Below are 17,731 nucleotides of genomic sequence, written 5' to 3' on the forward strand. Positions count from 1 at the left end.
TACATAAAAAGCGACTGTTCAGCGACAGACAAGTCGCATCGGCTGAAAGTAGGCCAGAATGTCAGTCCATGTTGGAGCAGGTTTAGATACAGTCTAAAGCATAGATCTCAAAGTCTGTGCACAGAATTTAGCAAGGGCCTCGCACCTTCTGATGCATCAGGTAGGTGCACAATAGCATAGCCTAACCCTCTGTACTTTGGTCTATATTGATGCGGGACATAGACAGCCAGCTGATGACCAATCCATTAGTGCAATGGATGGCTGGAAGCATTTGTCTTTGCCTTTGCAATACCACAGAAGCAATGCATGGTCAATGTACAGCAATGACACACCTGTGTGAACAGCCAGGAGACCCCCCCCCCCCATGTTATGTTACATAGTTACATAGTTAGTACGGTCGAAAAAAGACATATGTCCATCACGTTCAACCAGGGAATTAAGGGGTAGGGGTGTGGCGCGATATTGGGGAAGGGATGAGATTTTATATTTCTTCATAAGCATTAATCTTATTTTGTCAATTAGGAACATTCAGCACCCACCCGCTATCAAGGCAGCTGCCTATCATGTCATGCCCTACCTGCACAGGTGTGCTGGCTACTCAAATGATCCAATTAAGGAGGCCATTTAGTCAGCAGCAGCAGAAGTCCTGTGCCTGGACGCTCCAACAGGGGCCAGACACAAGCAGAAGCAGAAGCAGCAGAAGCAGCAGCAGCACCACCTTTTGTTTTTTGGCTGCAGCAGCAGCAAGGCCCACAGGGCTGGCTAGCTGGCTAGCCAGCAAGCAGGTAGCAATGAAAGTAGGAATCTTTCTTTTTAACCCTGTAAGGGGGTGGTGCACTGTACCCGAAGATACTGCCATATCGGGTCAATGCATAGGGCGACGGAAGCAAGCTTCGAAATCGGCCCCCGTTCTCAAAAATCCATTTAATATATGGTCCCCAGATAGGGGACGTATCAGATATTAAACTGATAAGAACAGATACTACACTTGATCTTAGCCAAAAGGCCGAGAAGCGATAACCGTGAAAGGGGCGGGCCCAACAAGGTCCCCTTCATGGGCACTATCACTGCTTGCTGTCAGGGAGGCTGCCAGACAATTTTCCATGCACACTCTGGGCTGGGGGGCAGTCAACCACCAGTACACACAGCAGAACCTAAACCCATACCATTATTGCTAAGCAGCAAGACAGGGGCCCATTGCACTCCCACGGGGCCTTTTTAAATGCAATCCATAACCCGGATTTGCCAGGAACCCTTCTTACTCCTCCTACTTGCATGTGACACTGGGCTTAGGATCTGCATAGGAAACACACACACAAGCACACACCTACCTTTGTTGCCTGCAGATGCCTCCTTGGCTGTCCCCAAACGGTATCAAACCAACACCCACGGGAAGCTGTAAGCATAGAGGACATGCCTGCACCCCATTGGACTTACCTGTGTGGGTTAAATCCGGGTTATTTGACAACCTATGGCGGTGATGGTTCTGCTCAGGCAGAGCAGTGCTGATGCTCCTCATAAAGCTGTCGCTGCTGTGAAGGTTCTAGGTGACATCACAAATCCCTTTGGTTACATACACAACAAAGCTGGGTTGTTGTTGTTTACACTCTGCAAGGCCTGTGGAAGTGAGTGACATCATAGCACTGTAGTTCTGAGGGTTCAAGATGGATGCAACAATCTCCTGTTGCTTCTATGAAGGCCGTAATAGACGACATCACCAAACAGCTCCATAGTCACATACACAGCAAAGGAGAGATGTTGTTTACACCTAGTGATGTCAGTGGTATTGAGTGACATCACAGCACAGTGCTAAGGCTCCTGGGCCTGGACACAGCAGCGGCTGCAATATCTCAACGGAGAATACGTTTATATCTATATGTGTGTGTGCGCATATATATATATATATATATATATATATATATATATATATATATTTCTCCGCCGAAATCACTTTTAAACCCATTTCCACCTTTTTTTCCCTTCTCTTCCTCTTACTTTTTTTTCACGTTTTTTTACGTTTTTCTCCTTTTCGCCTCTTTTCTGGGCGTATTATTCTTCTTTTTCTTCTTTTTTTTCGTCTAATGCATACCCCATCAGTGCAGCAATGCTTATTCAATACCGCCAGCAGATGGAGACACTGGGGGATAATTTTCTAAGGATTTATACTGATTTTTCCTGTCTGAATTTGTCGCACAGAAAGTTGCAGGCCAAATATGTGTGACATTTCTGCGACTTTAGCTTCTAGAGCATTTTTACAACATTATACATAGGTGCTGAATACATAAAAAGCGACTGTTCAGCGACAGACAAGTCGCATCGGCTGAAAGTAGGCCAGAATGTCAGTCCATGTTGGAGCAGGTTTAGATACAGTCTAAAGCATAGATCTCAAAGTCTGTGCACAGAATTTAGCAAGGGCCTCGCACCTTCTGATGCATCAGGTAGGTGCACAATAGCATAGCCTAACCCTCTGTACTTTGGTCTATATTGATGCGGGACATAGACAGCCAGCTGATGACCAATCCATTAGTGCAATGGATGGCTGGAAGCATTTGTCTTTGCCTTTGCAATACCACAGAAGCAATGCATGGTCAATGTACAGCAATGACACACCTGTGTGAACAGCCAGGAGACCCCCCCCCCCCATGTTATGTTACATAGTTACATAGTTAGTACGGTCGAAAAAAGACATATGTCCATCACGTTCAACCAGGGAATTAAGGGGTAGGGGTGTGGCGCGATATTGGGGAAGGGATGAGATTTTATATTTCTTCATAAGCATTAATCTTATTTTGTCAATTAGGAACATTCAGCACCCACCCGCTATCAAGGCAGCTGCCTATCATGTCATGCCCTACCTGCACAGGTGTGCTGGCTACTCAAATGATCCAATTAAGGAGGCCATTTAGTCAGCAGCAGCAGAAGTCCTGTGCCTGGACGCTCCAACAGGGGCCAGACACAAGCAGAAGCAGAAGCAGCAGAAGCAGCAGCAGCACCACCTTTTGTTTTTTGGCTGCAGCAGCAGCAAGGCCCACAGGGCTGGCTAGCTGGCTAGCCAGCAAGCAGGTAGCAATGAAAGTAGGAATCTTTCTTTTTAACCCTGTAAGGGGGTGGTGCACTGTACCCGAAGATACTGCCATATCGGGTCAATGCATAGGGCGACGGAAGCAAGCTTCGAAATCGGCCCCCGTTCTCAAAAATCCATTTAATATATGGTCCCCAGATAGGGGACGTATCAGATATTAAACTGATAAGAACAGATACTACACTTGATCTTAGCCAAAAGGCCGAGAAGCGATAACCGTGAAAGGGGCGGGCCCAACAAGGTCCCCTTCATGGGCACTATCACTGCTTGCTGTCAGGGAGGCTGCCAGACAATTTTCCATGCACACTCTGGGCTGGGGGGCAGTCAACCACCAGTACACACAGCAGAACCTAAACCCATACCATTATTGCTAAGCAGCAAGACAGGGGCCCATTGCACTCCCACGGGGCCTTTTTAAATGCAATCCATAACCCGGATTTGCCAGGAACCCTTCTTACTCCTCCTACTTGCATGTGACACTGGGCTTAGGATCTGCATAGGAAACACACACACAAGCACACACCTACCTTTGTTGCCTGCAGATGCCTCCTTGGCTGTCCCCAAACGGTATCAAACCAACACCCACGGGAAGCTGTAAGCATAGAGGACATGCCTGCACCCCATTGGACTTACCTGTGTGGGTTAAATCCGGGTTATTTGACAACCTATGGCGGTGATGGTTCTGCTCAGGCAGAGCAGTGCTGATGCTCCTCATAAAGCTGTCGCTGCTGTGAAGGTTCTAGGTGACATCACAAATCCCTTTGGTTACATACACAACAAAGCTGGGTTGTTGTTGTTTACACTCTGCAAGGCCTGTGGAAGTGAGTGACATCATAGCACTGTAGTTCTGAGGGTTCAAGATGGATGCAACAATCTCCTGTTGCTTCTATGAAGGCCGTAATAGACGACATCACCAAACAGCTCCATAGTCACATACACAGCAAAGGAGAGATGTTGTTTACACCTAGTGATGTCAGTGGTATTGAGTGACATCACAGCACAGTGCTAAGGCTCCTGGGCCTGGACACAGCAGCGGCTGCAATATCTCAACGGAGAATACGTTTATATCTATATGTGTGTGTGCGCATATATATATATATATATATATATATATATATATATATATATATATTTCTCCGCCGAAATCACTTTTAAACCCATTTCCACCTTTTTTTCCCTTCTCTTCCTCTTACTTTTTTTTCACGTTTTTTTACGTTTTTCTCCTTTTCGCCTCTTTTCTGGGCGTATTATTCTTCTTTTTCTTCTTTTTTTTCGTCTAATGCATACCCCATCAGTGCAGCAATGCTTATTCAATACCGCCAGCAGATGGAGACACTGGGGGATAATTTTCTAAGGATTTATACTGATTTTTCCTGTCTGAATTTGTCGCACAGAAAGTTGCAGGCCAAATATGTGTGACATTTCTGCGACTTTAGCTTCTAGAGCATTTTTACAACATTATACATAGGTGCTGAATACATAAAAAGCGACTGTTCAGCGACAGACAAGTCGCATCGGCTGAAAGTAGGCCAGAATGTCAGTCCATGTTGGAGCAGGTTTAGATACAGTCTAAAGCATAGATCTCAAAGTCTGTGCACAGAATTTAGCAAGGGCCTCGCACCTTCTGATGCATCAGGTAGGTGCACAATAGCATAGCCTAACCCTCTGTACTTTGGTCTATATTGATGCGGGACATAGACAGCCAGCTGATGACCAATCCATTAGTGCAATGGATGGCTGGAAGCATTTGTCTTTGCCTTTGCAATACCACAGAAGCAATGCATGGTCAATGTACAGCAATGACACACCTGTGTGAACAGCCAGGAGACCCCCCCCCCCCCATGTTATGTTACATAGTTACATAGTTAGTACGGTCGAAAAAAGACATATGTCCATCACGTTCAACCAGGGAATTAAGGGGTAGGGGTGTGGCGCGATATTGGGGAAGGGATGAGATTTTATATTTCTTCATAAGCATTAATCTTATTTTGTCAATTAGGAACATTCAGCACCCACCCGCTATCAAGGCAGCTGCCTATCATGTCATGCCCTACCTGCACAGGTGTGCTGGCTACTCAAATGATCCAATTAAGGAGGCCATTTAGTCAGCAGCAGCAGAAGTCCTGTGCCTGGACGCTCCAACAGGGGCCAGACACAAGCAGAAGCAGAAGCAGCAGAAGCAGCAGCAGCACCACCTTTTGTTTTTTGGCTGCAGCAGCAGCAAGGCCCACAGGGCTGGCTAGCTGGCTAGCCAGCAAGCAGGTAGCAATGAAAGTAGGAATCTTTCTTTTTAACCCTGTAAGGGGGTGGTGCACTGTACCCGAAGATACTGCCATATCGGGTCAATGCATAGGGCGACGGAAGCAAGCTTCGAAATCGGCCCCCGTTCTCAAAAATCCATTTAATATATGGTCCCCAGATAGGGGACGTATCAGATATTAAACTGATAAGAACAGATACTACACTTGATCTTAGCCAAAAGGCCGAGAAGCGATAACCGTGAAAGGGGCGGGCCCAACAAGGTCCCCTTCATGGGCACTATCACTGCTTGCTGTCAGGGAGGCTGCCAGACAATTTTCCATGCACACTCTGGGCTGGGGGGCAGTCAACCACCAGTACACACAGCAGAACCTAAACCCATACCATTATTGCTAAGCAGCAAGACAGGGGCCCATTGCACTCCCACGGGGCCTTTTTAAATGCAATCCATAACCCGGATTTGCCAGGAACCCTTCTTACTCCTCCTACTTGCATGTGACACTGGGCTTAGGATCTGCATAGGAAACACACACACAAGCACACACCTACCTTTGTTGCCTGCAGATGCCTCCTTGGCTGTCCCCAAACGGTATCAAACCAACACCCACGGGAAGCTGTAAGCATAGAGGACATGCCTGCACCCCATTGGACTTACCTGTGTGGGTTAAATCCGGGTTATTTGACAACCTATGGCGGTGATGGTTCTGCTCAGGCAGAGCAGTGCTGATGCTCCTCATAAAGCTGTCGCTGCTGTGAAGGTTCTAGGTGACATCACAAATCCCTTTGGTTACATACACAACAAAGCTGGGTTGTTGTTGTTTACACTCTGCAAGGCCTGTGGAAGTGAGTGACATCATAGCACTGTAGTTCTGAGGGTTCAAGATGGATGCAACAATCTCCTGTTGCTTCTATGAAGGCCGTAATAGACGACATCACCAAACAGCTCCATAGTCACATACACAGCAAAGGAGAGATGTTGTTTACACCTAGTGATGTCAGTGGTATTGAGTGACATCACAGCACAGTGCTAAGGCTCCTGGGCCTGGACACAGCAGCGGCTGCAATATCTCAACGGAGAATACGTTTATATCTATATGTGTGTGTGCGCATATATATATATATATATATATATATATATATATATATATATATTCTCCGCCGAAATCACTTTTAAACCCATTTCCACCTTTTTTTCCCTTCTCTTCCTCTTACTTTTTTTTCACGTTTTTTTACGTTTTTCTCCTTTTCGCCTCTTTTCTGGGCGTATTATTCTTCTTTTTCTTCTTTTTTTTCGTCTAATGCATACCCCATCAGTGCAGCAATGCTTATTCAATACCGCCAGCAGATGGAGACACTGGGGGATAATTTTCTAAGGATTTATACTGATTTTTCCTGTCTGAATTTGTCGCACAGAAAGTTGCAGGCCAAATATGTGTGACATTTCTGCGACTTTAGCTTCTAGAGCATTTTTACAACATTATACATAGGTGCTGAATACATAAAAAGCGACTGTTCAGCGACAGACAAGTCGCATCGGCTGAAAGTAGGCCAGAATGTCAGTCCATGTTGGAGCAGGTTTAGATACAGTCTAAAGCATAGATCTCAAAGTCTGTGCACAGAATTTAGGCAAGGGCCTCGCACCTTCTGATGCATCAGGTAGGTGCACAATAGCATAGCCTAACCCTCTGTACTTTGGTCTATATTGATGCGGGACATAGACAGCCAGCTGATGACCAATCCATTAGTGCAATGGATGGCTGGAAGCATTTGTCTTTGCCTTTGCAATACCACAGAAGCAATGCATGGTCAATGTACAGCAATGACACACCTGTGTGAACAGCCAGGAGACCCCCCCCCCCCCATGTTATGTTACATAGTTACATAGTTAGTACGGTCGAAAAAAGACATATGTCCATCACGTTCAACCAGGGAATTAAGGGGTAGGGGTGTGGCGCGATATTGGGGAAGGGATGAGATTTTATATTTCTTCATAAGCATTAATCTTATTTTGTCAATTAGGAACATTCAGCACCCACCCGCTATCAAGGCAGCTGCCTATCATGTCATGCCCTACCTGCACAGGTGTGCTGGCTACTCAAATGATCCAATTAAGGAGGCCATTTAGTCAGCAGCAGCAGAAGTCCTGTGCCTGGACGCTCCAACAGGGGCCAGACACAAGCAGAAGCAGAAGCAGCAGAAGCAGCAGCAGCACCACCTTTTGTTTTTTGGCTGCAGCAGCAGCAAGGCCCACAGGGCTGGCTAGCTGGCTAGCCAGCAAGCAGGTAGCAATGAAAGTAGGAATCTTTCTTTTTAACCCTGTAAGGGGGTGGTGCACTGTACCCGAAGATACTGCCATATCGGGTCAATGCATAGGGCGACGGAAGCAAGCTTCGAAATCGGCCCCCGTTCTCAAAAATCCATTTAATATATGGTCCCCAGATAGGGGACGTATCAGATATTAAACTGATAAGAACAGATACTACACTTGATCTTAGCCAAAAGGCCGAGAAGCGATAACCGTGAAAGGGGCGGGCCCAACAAGGTCCCCTTCATGGGCACTATCACTGCTTGCTGTCAGGGAGGCTGCCAGACAATTTTCCATGCACACTCTGGGCTGGGGGGCAGTCAACCACCAGTACACACAGCAGAACCTAAACCCATACCATTATTGCTAAGCAGCAAGACAGGGGCCCATTGCACTCCCACGGGGCCTTTTTAAATGCAATCCATAACCCGGATTTGCCAGGAACCCTTCTTACTCCTCCTACTTGCATGTGACACTGGGCTTAGGATCTGCATAGGAAACACACACACAAGCACACACCTACCTTTGTTGCCTGCAGATGCCTCCTTGGCTGTCCCCAAACGGTATCAAACCAACACCCACGGGAAGCTGTAAGCATAGAGGACATGCCTGCACCCCATTGGACTTACCTGTGTGGGTTAAATCCGGGTTATTTGACAACCTATGGCGGTGATGGTTCTGCTCAGGCAGAGCAGTGCTGATGCTCCTCATAAAGCTGTCGCTGCTGTGAAGGTTCTAGGTGACATCACAAATCCCTTTGGTTACATACACAACAAAGCTGGGTTGTTGTTGTTTACACTCTGCAAGGCCTGTGGAAGTGAGTGACATCATAGCACTGTAGTTCTGAGGGTTCAAGATGGATGCAACAATCTCCTGTTGCTTCTATGAAGGCCGTAATAGACGACATCACCAAACAGCTCCATAGTCACATACACAGCAAAGGAGAGATGTTGTTTACACCTAGTGATGTCAGTGGTATTGAGTGACATCACAGCACAGTGCTAAGGCTCCTGGGCCTGGACACAGCAGCGGCTGCAATATCTCAACGGAGAATACGTTTATATCTATATGTGTGTGTGCGCATATATATATATATATATATATATATATATATATATATATATATTTCTCCGCCGAAATCACTTTTAAACCCATTTCCACCTTTTTTTCCCTTCTCTTCCTCTTACTTTTTTTTCACGTTTTTTTACGTTTTTCTCCTTTTCGCCTCTTTTCTGGGCGTATTATTCTTCTTTTTCTTCTTTTTTTTCGTCTAATGCATACCCCATCAGTGCAGCAATGCTTATTCAATACCGCCAGCAGATGGAGACACTGGGGGATAATTTTCTAAGGATTTATACTGATTTTTCCTGTCTGAATTTGTCGCACAGAAAGTTGCAGGCCAAATATGTGTGACATTTCTGCGACTTTAGCTTCTAGAGCATTTTTACAACATTATACATAGGTGCTGAATACATAAAAAGCGACTGTTCAGCGACAGACAAGTCGCATCGGCTGAAAGTAGGCCAGAATGTCAGTCCATGTTGGAGCAGGTTTAGATACAGTCTAAAGCATAGATCTCAAAGTCTGTGCACAGAATTTAGCAAGGGCCTCGCACCTTCTGATGCATCAGGTAGGTGCACAATAGCATAGCCTAACCCTCTGTACTTTGGTCTATATTGATGCGGGACATAGACAGCCAGCTGATGACCAATCCATTAGTGCAATGGATGGCTGGAAGCATTTGTCTTTGCCTTTGCAATACCACAGAAGCAATGCCATGGTCAATGTGCAGGCTAGGGCATGACATGATAGGCAGCTGCCTTGATAGCGGGTGGGTGCTGAATGTTCCTAATTGACAAAATAAGATTAATGCTTATGAAGAAATATAAAACGTTCAACCAGGGAATTAAGGGGTAGGGGTGTGGCGCGATATTGGGGAAGGGATGAGATTTTATATTTCTTCATAAGCATTAATCTTATTTTGTCAATTAGGAACATTCAGCACCCACCCGCTATCAAGGCAGCTGCCTATCATGTCATGCCCTACCTGCACAGGTGTGCTGGCTACTCAAATGATCCAATTAAGGAGGCCATTTAGTCAGCAGCAGCAGAAGTCCTGTGCCTGGACGCTCCAACAGGGGCCAGACACAAGCAGAAGCAGAAGCAGCAGAAGCAGCAGCAGCACCACCTTTTGTTTTTTGGCTGCAGCAGCAGCAAGGCCCACAGGGCTGGCTAGCTGGCTAGCCAGCAAGCAGGTAGCAATGAAAGTAGGAATCTTTCTTTTTAACCCTGTAAGGGGGTGGTGCACTGTACCCGAAGATACTGCCATATCGGGTCAATGCATAGGGCGACGGAAGCAAGCTTCGAAATCGGCCCCCGTTCTCAAAAATCCATTTAATATATGGTCCCCAGATAGGGGACGTATCAGATATTAAACTGATAAGAACAGATACTACACTTGATCTTAGCCAAAAGGCCGAGAAGCGATAACCGTGAAAGGGGCGGGCCCAACAAGGTCCCCTTCATGGGCACTATCACTGCTTGCTGTCAGGGAGGCTGCCAGACAATTTTCCATGCACACTCTGGGCTGGGGGGCAGTCAACCACCAGTACACACAGCAGAACCTAAACCCATACCATTATTGCTAAGCAGCAAGACAGGGGCCCATTGCACTCCCACGGGGCCTTTTTAAATGCAATCCATAACCCGGATTTGCCAGGAACCCTTCTTACTCCTCCTACTTGCATGTGACACTGGGCTTAGGATCTGCATAGGAAACACACACACAAGCACACACCTACCTTTGTTGCCTGCAGATGCCTCCTTGGCTGTCCCCAAACGGTATCAAACCAACACCCACGGGAAGCTGTAAGCATAGAGGACATGCCTGCACCCCATTGGACTTACCTGTGTGGGTTAAATCCGGGTTATTTGACAACCTATGGCGGTGATGGTTCTGCTCAGGCAGAGCAGTGCTGATGCTCCTCATAAAGCTGTCGCTGCTGTGAAGGTTCTAGGTGACATCACAAATCCCTTTGGTTACATACACAACAAAGCTGGGTTGTTGTTGTTTACACTCTGCAAGGCCTGTGGAAGTGAGTGACATCATAGCACTGTAGTTCTGAGGGTTCAAGATGGATGCAACAATCTCCTGTTGCTTCTATGAAGGCCGTAATAGACGACATCACCAAACAGCTCCATAGTCACATACACAGCAAAGGAGAGATGTTGTTTACACCTAGTGATGTCAGTGGTATTGAGTGACATCACAGCACAGTGCTAAGGCTCCTGGGCCTGGACACAGCAGCGGCTGCAATATCTCAACGGAGAATACGTTTATATCTATATGTGTGTGTGCGCATATATATATATATATATATATATATATATATATATATATATATATTTCTCCGCCGAAATCACTTTTAAACCCATTTCCACCTTTTTTTCCCTTCTCTTCCTCTTACTTTTTTTTCACGTTTTTTTACGTTTTTCTCCTTTTCGCCTCTTTTCTGGGCGTATTATTCTTCTTTTTCTTCTTTTTTTTCGTCTAATGCATACCCCATCAGTGCAGCAATGCTTATTCAATACCGCCAGCAGATGGAGACACTGGGGGATAATTTTCTAAGGATTTATACTGATTTTTCCTGTCTGAATTTGTCGCACAGAAAGTTGCAGGCCAAATATGTGTGACATTTCTGCGACTTTAGCTTCTAGAGCATTTTTACAACATTATACATAGGTGCTGAATACATAAAAAGCGACTGTTCAGCGACAGACAAGTCGCATCGGCTGAAAGTAGGCCAGAATGTCAGTCCATGTTGGAGCAGGTTTAGATACAGTCTAAAGCATAGATCTCAAAGTCTGTGCACAGAATTTAGCAAGGGCCTCGCACCTTCTGATGCATCAGGTAGGTGCACAATAGCATAGCCTAACCCTCTGTACTTTGGTCTATATTGATGCGGGACATAGACAGCCAGCTGATGACCAATCCATTAGTGCAATGGATGGCTGGAAGCATTTGTCTTTGCCTTTGCAATACCACAGAAGCAATGCATGGTCAATGTACAGCAATGACACACCTGTGTGAACAGCCAGGAGACCCCCCCCCCCCCATGTTATGTTACATAGTTACATAGTTAGTACGGTCGAAAAAAGACATATGTCCATCACGTTCAACCAGGGAATTAAGGGGTAGGGGTGTGGCGCGATATTGGGGAAGGGATGAGATTTTATATTTCTTCATAAGCATTAATCTTATTTTGTCAATTAGGAACATTCAGCACCCACCCGCTATCAAGGCAGCTGCCTATCATGTCATGCCCTACCTGCACAGGTGTGCTGGCTACTCAAATGATCCAATTAAGGAGGCCATTTAGTCAGCAGCAGCAGAAGTCCTGTGCCTGGACGCTCCAACAGGGGCCAGACACAAGCAGAAGCAGAAGCAGCAGAAGCAGCAGCAGCACCACCTTTTGTTTTTTGGCTGCAGCAGCAGCAAGGCCCACAGGGCTGGCTAGCTGGCTAGCCAGCAAGCAGGTAGCAATGAAAGTAGGAATCTTTCTTTTTAACCCTGTAAGGGGGTGGTGCACTGTACCCGAAGATACTGCCATATCGGGTCAATGCATAGGGCGACGGAAGCAAGCTTCGAAATCGGCCCCCGTTCTCAAAAATCCATTTAATATATGGTCCCCAGATAGGGGACGTATCAGATATTAAACTGATAAGAACAGATACTACACTTGATCTTAGCCAAAAGGCCGAGAAGCGATAACCGTGAAAGGGGCGGGCCCAACAAGGTCCCCTTCATGGGCACTATCACTGCTTGCTGTCAGGGAGGCTGCCAGACAATTTTCCATGCACACTCTGGGCTGGGGGGCAGTCAACCACCAGTACACACAGCAGAACCTAAACCCATACCATTATTGCTAAGCAGCAAGACAGGGGCCCATTGCACTCCCACGGGGCCTTTTTAAATGCAATCCATAACCCGGATTTGCCAGGAACCCTTCTTACTCCTCCTACTTGCATGTGACACTGGGCTTAGGATCTGCATAGGAAACACACACACAAGCACACACCTACCTTTGTTGCCTGCAGATGCCTCCTTGGCTGTCCCCAAACGGTATCAAACCAACACCCACGGGAAGCTGTAAGCATAGAGGACATGCCTGCACCCCATTGGACTTACCTGTGTGGGTTAAATCCGGGTTATTTGACAACCTATGGCGGTGATGGTTCTGCTCAGGCAGAGCAGTGCTGATGCTCCTCATAAAGCTGTCGCTGCTGTGAAGGTTCTAGGTGACATCACAAATCCCTTTGGTTACATACACAACAAAGCTGGGTTGTTGTTGTTTACACTCTGCAAGGCCTGTGGAAGTGAGTGACATCATAGCACTGTAGTTCTGAGGGTTCAAGATGGATGCAACAATCTCCTGTTGCTTCTATGAAGGCCGTAATAGACGACATCACCAAACAGCTCCATAGTCACATACACAGCAAAGGAGAGATGTTGTTTACACCTAGTGATGTCAGTGGTATTGAGTGACATCACAGCACAGTGCTAAGGCTCCTGGGCCTGGACACAGCAGCGGCTGCAATATCTCAACGGAGAATACGTTTATATCTATATGTGTGTGTGCGCATATATATATATATATATATATATATATATATATATATATATATATATTTCTCCGCCGAAATCACTTTTAAACCCATTTCCACCTTTTTTTCCCTTCTCTTCCTCTTACTTTTTTTTCACGTTTTTTTACGTTTTTCTCCATTTCGCCTCTTTTCTGGGCGTATTATTCTTCTTTTTCTTCTTTTTTTTCGTCTAATGCATACCCCATCAGTGCAGCAATGCTTATTCAATACCGCCAGCAGATGGAGACACTGGGGGATAATTTTCTAAGGATTTATACTGATTTTTCCTGTCTGAATTTGTCGCACAGAAAGTTGCAGGCCAAATATGTGTGACATTTCTGCGACTTTAGCTTCTAGAGCATTTTTACAACATTATACATAGGTGCTGAATACATAAAAAGCGACTGTTCAGCGACAGACAAGTCGCATCGGCTGAAAGTAGGCCAGAATGTCAGTCCATGTTGGAGCAGGTTTAGATACAGTCTAAAGCATAGATCTCAAAGTCTGTGCACAGAATTTAGCAAGGGCCTCGCACCTTCTGATGCATCAGGTAGGTGCACAATAGCATAGCCTAACCCTCTGTACTTTGGTCTATATTGATGCGGGACATAGACAGCCAGCTGATGACCAATCCATTAGTGCAATGGATGGCTGGAAGCATTTGTCTTTGCCTTTGCAATACCACAGAAGCAATGCATGGTCAATGTACAGCAATGACACACCTGTGTGAACAGCCAGGAGACCCCCCCCCCCCATGTTATGTTACATAGTTACATAGTTAGTACGGTCGAAAAAAGACATATGTCCATCACGTTCAACCAGGGAATTAAGGGGTAGGGGTGTGGCGCGATATTGGGGAAGGGATGAGATTTTATATTTCTTCATAAGCATTAATCTTATTTTGTCAATTAGGAACATTCAGCACCCACCCGCTATCAAGGCAGCTGCCTATCATGTCATGCCCTACCTGCACAGGTGTGCTGGCTACTCAAATGATCCAATTAAGGAGGCCATTAAGTCAGCAGCAGCAGAAGTCCTGTGCCTGGACGCTCCAACAGGGGCCAGACACAAGCAGAAGCAGAAGCAGCAGAAGCAGCAGCAGCACCACCTTTTGTTTTTTGGCTGCAGCAGCAGCAAGGCCCACAGGGCTGGCTAGCTGGCTAGCCAGCAAGCAGGTAGCAATGAAAGTAGGAATCTTTCTTTTTAACCCTGTAAGGGGGTGGTGCACTGTACCCGAAGATACTGCCATATCGGGTCAATGCATAGGGCGACGGAAGCAAGCTTCGAAATCGGCCCCCGTTCTCAAAAATCCATTTAATATATGGTCCCCAGATAGGGGACGTATCAGATATTAAACTGATAAGAACAGATACTACACTTGATCTTAGCCAAAAGGCCGAGAAGCGATAACCGTGAAAGGGGCGGGCCCAACAAGGTCCCCTTCATGGGCACTATCACTGCTTGCTGTCAGGGAGGCTGCCAGACAATTTTCCATGCACACTCTGGGCTGGGGGGCAGTCAACCACCAGTACACACAGCAGAACCTAAACCCATACCATTATTGCTAAGCAGCAAGACAGGGGCCCATTGCACTCCCACGGGGCCTTTTTAAATGCAATCCATAACCCGGATTTGCCAGGAACCCTTCTTACTCCTCCTACTTGCATGTGACACTGGGCTTAGGATCTGCATAGGAAACACACACACAAGCACACACCTACCTTTGTTGCCTGCAGATGCCTCCTTGGCTGTCCCCAAACGGTATCAAACCAACACCCACGGGAAGCTGTAAGCATAGAGGACATGCCTGCACCCCATTGGACTTACCTGTGTGGGTTAAATCCGGGTTATTTGACAACCTATGGCGGTGATGGTTCTGCTCAGGCAGAGCAGTGCTGATGCTCCTCATAAAGCTGTCGCTGCTGTGAAGGTTCTAGGTGACATCACAAATCCCTTTGGTTACATACACAACAAAGCTGGGTTGTTGTTGTTTACACTCTGCAAGGCCTGTGGAAGTGAGTGACATCATAGCACTGTAGTTCTGAGGGTTCAAGATGGATGCAACAATCTCCTGTTGCTTCTATGAAGGCCGTAATAGACGACATCACCAAACAGCTCCATAGTCACATACACAGCAAAGGAGAGATGTTGTTTACACCTAGTGATGTCAGTGGTATTGAGTGACATCACAGCACAGTGCTAAGGCTCCTGGGCCTGGACACAGCAGCGGCTGCAATATCTCAACGGAGAATACGTTTATATCTATATGTGTGTGTGCGCATATATATATATATATATATATATATATATATATATATATATATTTCTCCGCCGAAATCACTTTTAAACCCATTTCCACCTTTTTTTCCCTTCTCTTCCTCTTACTTTTTTTTCACGTTTTTTTACGTTTTTCTCCTTTTCGCCTCTTTTCTGGGCGTATTATTCTTCTTTTTCTTCTTTTTTTTTGTCTAATGCATACCCCATCAGTGCAGCAATGCTTATTCAATACCGCCAGCAGATGGAGACACTGGGGGATAATTTTCTAAGGATTTATACTGATTTTTCCTGTCTGAATTTGTCGCACAGAAAGTTGCAGGCCAAATATGTGTGACATTTCTGCGACTTTAGCTTCTAGAGCATTTTTACAACATTATACATAGGTGCTGAATACATAAAAAGCGACTGTTCAGCGACAGACAAGTCGCATCGGCTGAAAGTAGGCCAGAATGTCAGTCCATGTTGGAGCAGGTTTAGATACAGTCTAAAGCATAGATCTCAAAGTCTGTGCACAGAATTTAGCAAGGGCCTCGCACCTTCTGATGCATCAGGTAGGTGCACAATAGCATAGCCTAACCCTCTGTACTTTGGTCTATATTGATGCGGGACATAGACAGCCAGCTGATGACCAATCCATTAGTGCAATGGATGGCTGGAAGCATTTGTCTTTGCCTTTGCAATACCACAGAAGCAATGCATGGTCAATGTACAGCAATGACACACCTGTGTGAACAGCCAGGAGACCCCCCCCCCCCATGTTATGTTACATAGTTACATAGTTAGTACGGTCGAAAAAAGACATATGTCCATCACGTTCAACCAGGGAATTAAGGGGTAGGGGTGTGGCGCGATATTGGGGAAGGGATGAGATTTTATATTTCTTCATAAGCATTAATCTTATTTTGTCAATTAGGAACATTCAGCACCCACCCGCTATCAAGGCAGCTGCCTATCATGTCATGCCCTACCTGCACAGGTGTGCTGGCTACTCAAATGATCCAATTAAGGAGGCCATTTAGTCAGCAGCAGCAGAAGTCCTGTGCCTGGACGCTCCAACAGGGGCCAGACACAAGCAGAAGCAGAAGCAGCAGAAGCAGCAGCAGCACCACCTTTTGTTTTTTGGCTGCAGCAGCAGCAAGGCCCACAGGGCTGGCTAGCTGGCTAGCCAGCAAGCAGGTAGCAATGAAAGTAGGAATCTTTCTTTTTAACCCTGTAAGGGGGTGGTGCACTGTACCCGAAGATACTGCCATATCGGGTCAATGCATAGGGCGACGGAAGCAAGCTTCGAAATCGGCCCCCGTTCTCAAAAATCCATTTAATATATGGTCCCCAGATAGGGGACGTATCAGATATTAAACTGATAAGAACAGATACTACACTTGATCTTAGCCAAAAGGCCGAGAAGCGATAACCGTGAAAGGGGCGGGCCCAACAAGGTCCCCTTCATGGGCACTATCACTGCTTGCTGTCAGGGAGGCTGCCAGACAATTTTCCATGCACACTCTGGGCTGGGGGGCAGTCAACCACCAGTACACACAGCAGAACCTAAACCCATACCATTATTGCTAAGCAGCAAGACAGGGGCCCATTGCACTCCCACGGGGCCTTTTTAAATGCAATCCATAACCCGGATTTGCCAGGAACCCTTCTTACTCCTCCTACTTGCATGTGACACTGGGCTTAGGATCTGCATAGGAAACACACACACAAGCACACACCTACCTTTGTTGCCTGCAGATGCCTCCTTGGCTGTCCCCAAACGGTATCAAACCAACACCCACGGGAAGCTGTAAGCATAGAGGACATGCCTGCACCCCATTGGACTTACCTGTGTGGGTTAAATCCGGGTTATTTGACAACCTATGGCGGTGATGGTTCTGCTCAGGCAGAGCAGTGCTGATGCTCCTCATAAAGCTGTCGCTGCTGTGAAGGTTCTAGGTGACATCACAAATCCCTTTGGTTACATACACAACAAAGCTGGGTTGTTGTTGTTTACACTCTGCAAGGCCTGTGGAAGTGAGTGACATCATAGCACTGTAGTTCTGAGGGTTCAAGATGGATGCAACAATCTCCTGTTGCTTCTATGAAGGCCGTAATAGACGACATCACCAAACAGCTCCATAGTCACATACACAGCAAAGGAGAGATGTTGTTTACACCTAGTG

General features: G+C 46.3%; 8 non-coding genes across 8 annotated transcripts; all 8 read right to left on the reverse strand.

Annotated features, from left to right (window-relative positions):
- Nucleotides 1-827: 827 nt before the first annotated feature.
- LOC130316614 (U2 spliceosomal RNA) lies at nucleotides 828-1,018 on the reverse strand. The gene has a single exon (XR_008863908.1). It is a non-coding gene; the product is annotated as a U2 spliceosomal RNA (small nuclear RNA).
- A 2,087-nt stretch (nucleotides 1,019-3,105) lies between these two features.
- Nucleotides 3,106-3,296, reverse strand: LOC130316616 (U2 spliceosomal RNA). Its single transcript, XR_008863910.1, has one exon. It is a non-coding gene; the product is annotated as a U2 spliceosomal RNA (small nuclear RNA).
- A 2,090-nt stretch (nucleotides 3,297-5,386) lies between these two features.
- LOC130316617 (U2 spliceosomal RNA) lies at nucleotides 5,387-5,577 on the reverse strand. Its single transcript, XR_008863911.1, has one exon. It is a non-coding gene; the product is annotated as a U2 spliceosomal RNA (small nuclear RNA).
- A 2,088-nt stretch (nucleotides 5,578-7,665) lies between these two features.
- Nucleotides 7,666-7,856, reverse strand: LOC130316618 (U2 spliceosomal RNA). Its single transcript, XR_008863912.1, has one exon. It is a non-coding gene; the product is annotated as a U2 spliceosomal RNA (small nuclear RNA).
- Nucleotides 7,857-9,943: 2,087 nt separating this feature from the next.
- On the reverse strand, nucleotides 9,944-10,134 carry LOC130316619 (U2 spliceosomal RNA). The gene has a single exon (XR_008863913.1). It is a non-coding gene; the product is annotated as a U2 spliceosomal RNA (small nuclear RNA).
- A 2,090-nt stretch (nucleotides 10,135-12,224) lies between these two features.
- Nucleotides 12,225-12,415, reverse strand: LOC130316620 (U2 spliceosomal RNA). The gene has a single exon (XR_008863914.1). It is a non-coding gene; the product is annotated as a U2 spliceosomal RNA (small nuclear RNA).
- Nucleotides 12,416-14,506: 2,091 nt separating this feature from the next.
- On the reverse strand, nucleotides 14,507-14,697 carry LOC130316621 (U2 spliceosomal RNA). The gene has a single exon (XR_008863915.1). It is a non-coding gene; the product is annotated as a U2 spliceosomal RNA (small nuclear RNA).
- Nucleotides 14,698-16,784: 2,087 nt separating this feature from the next.
- Nucleotides 16,785-16,975, reverse strand: LOC130316622 (U2 spliceosomal RNA). Its single transcript, XR_008863916.1, has one exon. It is a non-coding gene; the product is annotated as a U2 spliceosomal RNA (small nuclear RNA).
- Between the last annotated feature and the right edge of the window lie 756 nt (nucleotides 16,976-17,731).

The sequence above is a fragment of the Hyla sarda genome, unplaced genomic scaffold (genome assembly GCF_029499605.1).
Source record: "Hyla sarda isolate aHylSar1 unplaced genomic scaffold, aHylSar1.hap1 scaffold_1941, whole genome shotgun sequence".
Lineage (NCBI taxonomy): Eukaryota > Metazoa > Chordata > Amphibia > Anura > Hylidae > Hyla > Hyla sarda.